This window comes from Montipora capricornis, chromosome 10 (assembly GCF_036669925.1).
Source record: "Montipora capricornis isolate CH-2021 chromosome 10, ASM3666992v2, whole genome shotgun sequence".
Classification (NCBI taxonomy): Eukaryota; Metazoa; Cnidaria; class Anthozoa; order Scleractinia; family Acroporidae; genus Montipora; species Montipora capricornis.
The window spans coordinates 12,163,747-12,174,500 of NC_090892.1; positions in this window are offsets into that span (position 1 = coordinate 12,163,747).

Below are 10,754 nucleotides of genomic sequence, written 5' to 3' on the forward strand. Positions count from 1 at the left end.
TCGTCAGGTTCTCACGGTCCTCAACACAACTTCAAAATTAGTCAATTCACGTCGCCATATAGCCGAGGACGGCAAAGAAATGAACCAGAATGCAAAACGCACGTGCAGGCGGTGCACAGACTTTCTCTTTGTTCTTTAAGCCAATTATTTTATTTTTCCACTATTCAAACAAGGGGAACGTGATGACCTAAACAATTACCGCCCAATTTCCGTTATCCCGGTTATAGCCAAAGTGTTCGAAAGAATAGTTTATAACCAATTATATGCGTACCTAACAAAGCATAACGTAATATGTAAATGCCAATCTGGTTTTCGCTCTATTCATTCCACCGTTACGGCTCTACTTGGGGCTACGGATACTTGGGCTTACAACATTGACCGAGGAAAAATAAACGCTGTTGTTTTCCTAGACCTAAAAAAGCTTTCGATACGGTTAATCACGAGATCCTTTTATCTAAATTAAATAATTACGGCATACATGGCATTTCTTACAAATGGTTTAAGTCCTATTTGGACAACCGCACTCAAAAGTGTTCCATTAATGGATCACTTTCTAAAACTTGCTCACTAAGTTGCGGCGTCCCTTAAGGGACTATTTTGGGTCCATTGTTGCTTTTGCTATATATCAATGATCTGCCAAACTGTCTAACGAATTGTGTGCCATGGATGTACGCAGATGACACCCACCTAACATATGCGGGTGACAATACAGGCGACATAGAATCAAGACTTAACCATGATCTAGAAAATGTTAAAAAATGGTTGATAGCAAACAAACTTACCCTGAACATGACAAAAACCGAATTTATGCTGATTGGATCAAGGCAGAGGTTGTATGCTCTCACAAATCCTCCAATTCCCGAGATTAATGGTGCTCCTATCACTCAAGTTTCTGTTGCTAAATCCCTGGGCGTGCTTATTGATAATAATCTTAACTGGAGTAGCCATGTCGATAAACTGACAAAGAAAGTAGCTTCTGGAATTGGAGCCCTCAAACGTATAAGGCATCTCGTTCCTCAGACGACATTGCGCTCTATTTATCACGCTTTACTTCAACCGCACTTTGACTACTGCAATGTCGTCTGGGGAAACTGTGGTATCACGTTACATGACAAATTACAAAAACTGCAAAATAGAGCAGCCAGAGTTTTGACCTTCTCTAATTTTGATGCAAATGCTAGCGAGCTATTCAAAATTTTAGGCTGGAAAAATCTAGTTAGCCAGCAACAAATTGCGCTGGCCACAATGGTCTATAAGTGTCTTCAGGGGCTAGCACCGGAATATCTATGTTCTAAATTTACAAACCGCGAATCTGTTTATAGTTTAAGAGACTCTGAAAGAAAGCTTAATGTTCCGTTTCCGCGGACAAATTATTATAGAAACAGCTTCAGCTATAGAGGTGCTACTGTCTGGAATAGCTTACCCCTCAAAGCGAGACAAGCAGAGTCTCTTGGGCTTTTCAAAAATCTGATTAAAGACATATTTTAGTATAGAGCACGGCATTCATGGAAAGCAGCTTTAGAATTAATATAGTTTAATTGTATTTTATTGTAATCATTTTAAAATTTTACCTTTTGTAATTTAGATTTTAGCATTGTTTGTAATCTTAGCTGATGATTTTACCGTGCATAAATAATAAAATATCATATCATATCATATCATATCATTTTGTGGCGTTTCCGTAGCCGTCGTCGTCGTCCTAGCGTAAGGTCTAATTTTGCGTGCAACCTGCCTCGCAACGGCATATTGGGAGGCAATATGTTTGCGCATCAAACATTTCCCAAGTGTTACACTTTGCAAATGGCTCGTACAGTTGACCGCGAAAGAAAGATTTTTTTCGCGCCCACAATATGAACATCATTTGCAACCTCAAGATCGAAGGCGTAGTAGTCGACGAGAACATCACTAAATAATAGCATTTTTGAATGCTTGTTTATTGCGTTCCCCGTTCTCTGAAACTATGCAACGTGAAAATGACCACACTTCAAGTTCTATGGTCAATTAGTGACCATTTATTATATGACTAGCTCCGTGAGCAAGCAAGATGAACCAAATCGCGCGCTCTGATTGGCTACCCGAGCGGGCATGATGGAGCGATACTGCCCGCTCGGGATTTCTCGCTTGGTCCCGCAAGATCAAAGATCATTTTTTGGTGTTTTAAGTCATATAATAAATCCTTTATTGACCAAGATTGTTCGGTCAAGATGACTGGATATTGGCCTCGTTCTTTTTTTGCGTGTTTATGGACCGAGACGAAGTCGAGGTCCATAAACACGCAAAAAAAGAACTTGACCAATATCCAGTCATCTTGACCTCACGCTTGGTCAATAACCCATACATATTAACCTGGAAAACCATTCAAGCATCTACTGCATATATTTAACTCAAGCAAGGCTATTCTCGATTAAGAAATGTTAATAACTGCCTCGTTTATCAATAAAACACATGGAGAAAGACCCACAGAGTTAAGCATGAAAAAAAAATTATCGTCATTTATTTGTAGCCATTCAGCTCGCCCCACACTCATTTCCTTCCCAGCCCTTTTTTATTCAAAGTTCTATTGAATTTTTGTATTGCAAAGATATGACAAAATGCAGTGCTGGTATGCAAAGTAAGATCCGAGGAGAAAAAAATATTACCATTTATAAAAAGGCGAGCAATTCTAAGGTTAAATGGAGAACTCTGATTGGTTGGTTTTTGGTCGGCAGTACGAACGATTACCATGGAAACGGTCCGTTTCTGCATTTTTTTTTTCTCCCGGGAAATTCAAAGTTTTAAAAAGCAGAATTTAATTTTTCATCACAATTATAGAGAGCGGAATTTATATAGTTTCACATGTAAAAGGTTACCGTTCAAAGTTCGCTGATGGAAGATAAAGATTACTAACATTCACCGAGCGGAGCAGTGTCCGATCACTCAGAGAAAAGATGCCACATAACACATAATGAGTATCTTACTAACCTCACTTTCTCGGTTAGTAATCCATGTAATTTTTTTCCTTCCTCGGATCTCCGCTTAAACACGCCAACACCCTGGATAAAAAAAAAACATTTTGCCCACCTCTAACTTCCGTTTCTATCCTTTTCTTGGAGCTCCTAAGGAACTCTGGCTTTGATAGGCCGACATAAGAATTCCGTAACGACCATTGCCATTTTAAGATAAAATAATTCGTCAAAATTATACTCTAGATTGCAAACGTAAAACCTCTTTGTCAAATGTCAATGGGGGCCACTGGCAAATAAACCTAATTTATGGTAATTGACGGTACTAACGTTTTTCCCAGATCTTTATTATCTCGTTCTGCTACTTCCGATGACTCCATTAAGGTTAGTGTATACCGTTCAGATCGGCAACTTTCTTCAAATTTGGATTTTTTTGGTTAAAGTAGTGATCGACATAGGATATCTAATGTAAAAAAGAAATTATTCAAAAAGATTAAATATCGGCAGAGAAATGGCGGTTTTACGTTTTTGACGGAAGTAAAAGTTACCCGTTCGATTTGATATAGGGGCTTAGGTATCTGCGGTTTAAGCTACATCGCTCGGATGCGAGACACCCCTGAAGGCATACGGTAACGTGCCGCCAGCTTTTCTGAATCGAGAATGTTAATGTAAAACGGGTAATTATTCAAAGTGCTGCTCAAAAGTTATCAAACCAAAATAACTTCGTCTAGAAACAATGAGGGCACAAAAACCCCGATTCTCGTCCGACTCCCTTGAACTTCGATTCTATATCTTTGCCATTGTAAGGAGAGGCTCGTTTGGGAACTCTTTAACATCTTAAGTAGATGTGATAATTTCGACACGATATTCCGGTGCGACTAGAGTTTTTTTTTTTCCTCCATTATTACTCAGTTTTATTGTTTTATATTTTAACCCGTATCATGAAGAAGGCAGTTACTATATCAATTCGATGCCACGGAAGCACGATTTGACGAAGGGGGAACACGGACTGGCCTGGAAATTTAAGGTTACGGTAGACCTTCACGGGTGTCCTTTGCGAAACTTCTTTTTTAGCGCGCTTTGTTAAGCGCAACAGCCATAAACTATACATTTATTGAAAGGTTATGAAATGCACTTTCCGGGTAATATATTTTCTTTTTGACTTTGTTTAATCGAAAGAAGAGCGAGGCCCAAGAAACTTGAGCGACCGATGTCTCTCAGATCGAATTTATCGGGTATCAAATTTTAATGCAAAGGGCAGCCTTCTGTCATTCACAAGGCGTTTATCCTCAAAACCATGTGAGGCTTTTTTGATATTCCGATTGGTTGCTTAGAAAATTTTGAGCCCAAGCTTTGCATCACCGCGCCCAACAATTTGATCGACAGTTAGCACCACAAACGCAGTCAAAAGTATCATTCTTAATAACTTTAAATTACTCCAAAATGATCCCGAGACTGGTAGAATCTTTTCGTAACCTCCACTTATTTCATTCAAACGCGACAATAATAGTTAGAAGCGCGCTTAAAACTAACGAGCAACCCGGCACTTTCAAATGTGCGCGCTCACCATGCAAATTTTCACTCCTAACACTAGCAAGATATCGGGTCCTAAGCAATCTGTTAAGATCACCGATCGTTTCACATGTACCTCCGCAAATGTCATTTATTGCATAACCTGTACGTCATCCAATAAATTATACATTGGCGAGACAGGTAGACGACTAGGCGACCGATTCCGCGAACACCTTTGCGATGTTGAGAAGAATGACAAGGATGCATCTAAGCCAGTCGCTCGTCATTTTAATCTCCCTAACCACTCCAAAAAACACATGGCTATCTGCGGCCTTTCCCTACATCTAGGTACGACGGAAAGCCGCAAGAATCTTCCAAATCGGCACTCTCATTCCTCACTGTATTAACGAACGCTTTTCATTTAATTGATATATTCCTATTTTTCACGTTGCCATGTTACCACCAACAGCGTAGCTCCTACTCTACTATAATACGAGACCAGCCCACCTTGGGAATCGAGGGAATCAAGGGCAACCCTAAAACCAGGAATCCGGAATCCGGAATCCGGAATCACAGGTCATTGTTTTACCAATACAGAGAATAAAAACTATCCTAAACATTCATAAAAGCTACCCTTAGGCCTAAAAACGTTTGTTTTAGGGTTTTAGTGGTTTGTTTTAGGGTTGCCCGGGAATCAACATGTCAGTTAATTTTAAGTAATTTTAAAGCTGGAAGTTTCTTTCGGGGAAGTGGTGTTGCAAAAAACCGTTCTAAAAACGTGTTTACTAAGGAGCTTAAGAAACGAACACTTCGACGGCAACAACGACTCCACAAAACAACAATATCATTGGTTAAAGAAGGAAAAATTATCGTGCTGCACGTGCAGTACGCATTTTAGCACGTGTTTTGGCGGCAATCTTCATAACGACGCCGTGAAATCACCAAATTTGATGTTTTAGCGACACCGTGAGAGTACAGACCTTACAATATATATATATTTTTAATCTGAAACGCGGCGCTCGTACCAAATATTTTAAGCAAGGGTACTTCGCCCACACTATAAGACGTGAACGAGATGGAACAAATGCGAAAGGTAAAAGACAGTGGAAAGTTATATTTTGAGGTGGTATTTTCGTCGAAGTCACCGTCGTAAATCTCAAAGTTCCTATTTTCCTCTCAAGCGGACAGAAAGCTTCGAAAGCTTCGAGACGAGTGCCATATCTACTCTGGGCTTGAAGTTGAAACATGAAAAACTTCTACAGGCAAAACCAATGTTTATAATTCAGATTAAAATTTTATACTAAGTCATTAACTTCTTCATATAAAAAATCGAAAAAGTGTGTGTCGGTCGTACGACGTCAAACAGAGGAGAAGAGACAAAAACGGGATGGTCCGGGAGGATTATAATCAAAGTCTGTAATGAAAACGGAAAGCAGCTGTCGTTTTTGAAGTGCACCTTGCAGGGCTTACGAAATTATGTGCAATAACAACACAGTTATCCTCACGGGACACACAAAGACTTCTAATGATTCTTAGAAGCATGGATTCTTTGTGGAAAATTCTGAGCCCTTTGAACATTGAGAATGCCAGAAAAAAGTGCGTTTGCTGTCAACTGGAGCGCTTTTGCGCGTGCGGGGTAACTGCGAATTTATCTTCTTTCCTAACTCCTTTGTGAATCCAATATTGTACAAAATCAGGATGCCTGGGTTTAGAAAAGAACTTCGTTCAATCGTGTCACTTTCTGTACCATTTAGATGGAGGGTTTGCCAGGATAAGATAACAGGTCCGTCAAATTGTAAACCAGTGAGATAAGACCTGTTTTACAGGGAAGTAGCATTTCAGACAATTACGTTATTAACTTAAAAGATCTTGATTCTGGGAGAACTAGAATGCAATTTTTCGCATCCTTCCGGTGTCATGAGTGTGAGGATGTTGTAATCGATGTGAAATGCGTCTCAGGTCACTCGTGTGGTTAAACGGATCTTGTTGCGAAGGCATTAGGCGGAATATCCTGTCATCGACGGCTGCACTTATGTCCAAATATGCACCTAATGTAGGTGCATGTAGAACAGTTATTTATTAGGGACCTTATAGAGCTAGTTTCAATCGAGTGTCGTATAACCAAAACCAAAGTAATTACTTTGGCCAATCAGAAAGGACGGAGGCAATCTTGTAAACCAATCAACAAAACTGAAAATAATTAGACGTATTTCCTAGCTATCTCGGTTACAGAAACTAGTCTGCCAGAAACCTATAAATTTTGAAGCAAAAATGAAATGGCAAGTTAAAAGAATGAACTACCTTGAGTATCCAAGGAAATTATTCCATGGCTGTGGAGTTTTTGCCACAAATAATCCCGACTGTTTGTTTCGTCTTGTGGTTTTTTGTGGGTACTGGGGACGCGTGACTGACTCCGAAGACATTTGAATTTTAAGCGCATGCTCAATACGAAATGTCGAGGTGGCTGGCAGTCTTCCTTCCTCCTCCCGACTTATCTAGGAAGATTGAAGGAGACTGCTCGCAGGGTAGTTGCAATCGAGTCATGTACACAAACAGCTTGCTCATTTTGGTCAATACCAGGAACGTTTGACCCCGACACAAAAGCCTTATGCGATCTCATTTTAGCCATAGGTTGTTTGATATAAGATCAAGATTTCCGAGACAACTTCCGAGAATATTAAAGAGAAAAAATTCAAACAGAAAAGAGAACAAATTTAATGTAGCTCACTTAGTAGAAACAATGACTTCAGCAAATGAAAGTCGAATTCACGTTGATCCTTACTTCATTCGGATATATCTGCAGGTTGCCATCGTCACTTCACGGTCCAACTGCTCAGTTATCCACTGGTGTTTTCACAGGCTCCTCAAACTCGGTCTGAGGGAAAGCCAACGTATCGCACAAAAATATAACGATTTGTATAGGAATCCTGATAAAAGGCTTAACAGGGATCAAACAATCACTCCTTGTTTCTGGGCGTGTAAATTTAAATTGGCAACGAGAAACTTCTGTGAGTGAATTTGGGTGAAATGAGTATAAAGTAGGCTTACTTGATCTGAAAGGTGAATAAATTAATAAATAATAATAATAATAATAATAATAATAATAATAATAATAACAATAATAATAATAATAATAATAATGGTCTGAATGGTACGGCAACAATCTTGAGAACGATCCTTGAATCCTGAGGTTGCTAGTTGTGACTTGACTTCAAGGAAAACTGCAGCAAAGCATAGTTGCTGTTACTCTGAAATTCCAGCCGTCTCCTCCTTAGGGTTAGGGAGGAGAAGGCTGAAATCTCAGACTAAGTTGCTGTGAACGTAGAATAATAATTATAATAATAATAATATGAAATGAAATGAAGAACCCATTGGGAACTCGGAAAAATCCGAGCCCGAGATGAGATTCGAAACCACGACCCTCCATGATCTTGTCGGATGATTTGCTGAGCTACTGGAGAGCTACTGAGCTACTGAGCTACTGGAGAGCTACTGGAGAGCTACTGGAGAGCTACTGGAGAGCTACTGGAGAGCTACTGGAGAGCTACTGGAGAGCTACTGGAGAGCTACTGGAGAGCTACTGGAGAGCTACTGGAGAGCTACTGGAGAGCTACTGAGCTACTGAGCTACTGGAGACTCTATGGTGAGTAAGGGTAAAATGTGGGTCTTTGACTCGAGATGCATCACGCAGAGTCAAATATCGACTGACAGCATAGTTCATAACTGCATCGCGCAGTCACCTTAGAGCATATCTTGGATGCGGCCAACCAACCACCCAAGTGAGCGATTGTGAGAATGATAATATGAAATGACAGAAAAAATAATTCACAAAGGAGATTTGAAAATTATCAAGATGGGATGACTGAGGTGGAAATTTTTTTACCAACATCATTTCTACAGAAGTAAAAGGACAATGGGAGGTCCAAAGGTAAGGTGGTTTCCAGTCCAGACTCAAGGAAGGCAGCGCCTAAAGCCAAAAAAACGCCCTATGATCCACTTTTCAGGTTCAGGGCATCGCCTTTGTTAATAAACAACTCCAGCAGGGATTTTAAGTGTACTATTTTGCAAAAACACATAATTATAACTAGGAAAAGGATTGTTTTCAATATCAATTTTACAAACGCGTTTTGGCAGAAAATTTCTTCAGGTTGTATGTCGCAGTCGAGAAGATGCTTATTTCAGTGGATCTCTTGTATATTAATTTAACCCTCATGTGAAGAAATAAATGGACAAAAATTGATGAAGGAATGCAGATTGCAACGATAGGCTTGAATTTACGAGGGAGACGTTGGTGTGTACAGGATATGTAGAGTGCGTTTTTATCTCAGGTTGAGACAAGTATTTCAAATCACACAGCATAATCAGCTGGCGCTATCTGGTTGTCAGCGTTATGAAGTATAGCCTCAGGGGTAGATAAACTGAAAGTCAGTTTTTTCAACTGTGGTCATATCGCAACCTTTTAATTTATAACGCCTGATACTCATTAATTAAATATACCTGATAATGGACGAAGCCTTTCAAGTCGTCTATCTTGGAAACTAGGGAGAATTGTTTGTGCACAGGATGTGTACGTCTGTGTATATGGACGTCTTTAATGTCAGGCATGAGTTAATAGGTTGAGTCAGTTTTTTTCTGCATTCTTGCATCGATTATTGAGCATTTCGAGTCTCAGGTTGAAACAAGTGTTTTAAATCACACAGCATAATCACCTGGCTCTACCTGGTTGTCAGCGTTATGAATTATAGTCTCAAGGGTATATAAACTGAAAGCCAGTTTTTGCAACTGTGGTCATATCGCAACCTTTTAATAGTCCTGATACTTATTAATTTAATATACCTTATAATGGATGGACGAAGCCTTTCAAGTCGCCTCTCTAGGAAACTCCTGAAAATTGCTTCTTGTTTATATGCTGTATTGTTTCTCTATCTTTAGTCAAGACTTGAATCTTACTCGAGCAGTACAAGATACTGAAGGAAAATTTAGCTCCGATGCTAATATCAAGGACCTGAATTTTCAGTGTAACAGCCAGTAGGCGAAAACTCCCGGTGTTGCGGTCAGTAAGTGAGTCAAGAAGTGTATCCATATCTTTTTTTTTCTGTGAATTCATGATACTCCCTGTGAAATTGCTTCTTGCAATGGTTTATCACTAAACTTACCGAATTGTGTTCATAAGATTACATAGCTGTGAAAAGAGTTTTAACTCCTATTCAGCAACTGATGAATATTTCAGTTAAAATACAGTTGTTTCCTTGCAAATGAGAAGCATTTCTGTAAATTATTTAGCTGTCATAGCATTAATATTTTGCAAGAGTTAAGTTTCATGAACACATATAGCCGTCGGCAATGGTGTCATGTGAAAAGTTTGGGACGAAAATAGCAATGTCGAAGAAAAATCCAACGTGCTCCACAAGTATCGTGCGATATATAGATATACCCTGGTTAACTTAGAAATTTGTAATTCAAGTTCCAACGTTAGGATTGATTTACTGATTACGTTCAAATTTATTTATATTATTATTATTATTATTATTATTATTATTATTATTATTATTAATGAAGCTTTTTCGTCGATAGTAACATTTTTCAGTTTGTTCTCGCTAAACTGGCGAGCGAAGCGTGATTTTTCGGACGCGAAGCGGATGAGCGAGCGATGAAGCCGCGCGCCATCAAAATGAGACGAAGGACTTTTCGAAAGGCTACACTCTCGCCAATTCTTCAAATGCCGCTCTAGCTTGATTTCAGCCAGGTTGAATTGACTTGGGTGAAAGTGTTGCTGATGACGAGTCAAAGGATTGTTTTGACAATAGTAATAACAACTTCTGAGAAACAGGCGAGGACAAGGTTTGACCTTTACCCATGATAAAAATCATTAAAGTCATCTGATGAAACACACAATGACGCATTGTATTCAGAAAACTCTAGCGACAAATTTGTTTTTGTCTAGAAACACAAATCCTACGAGGGAAACAAAAAAACCAATCATGAATTATACATCACCAGGTTATTAGTCTTCCTTTAAAATAGGGAATTGATTTTTTTTCCTCAATTAAGCTATGAAACTGCACAAACCTCCCAGGCCCCACTTTAAACCTAGCATGTAGATCGACAAATCCCCCTAGGGGAATTTAACGCTTAAGGTAATTCCCTTGAAATTGTTCTCCTATCAAACTTTTTTGGAAACTTGGCATAATTAACATTCATGATATCAACATAAAAAAAATGCAATAAAAAAATGGGGTCACCGTGCTTGTTTACGTGTCAGCAGGCTCTTAAAATGGCGTATCAGTTACTGGTTGCGCG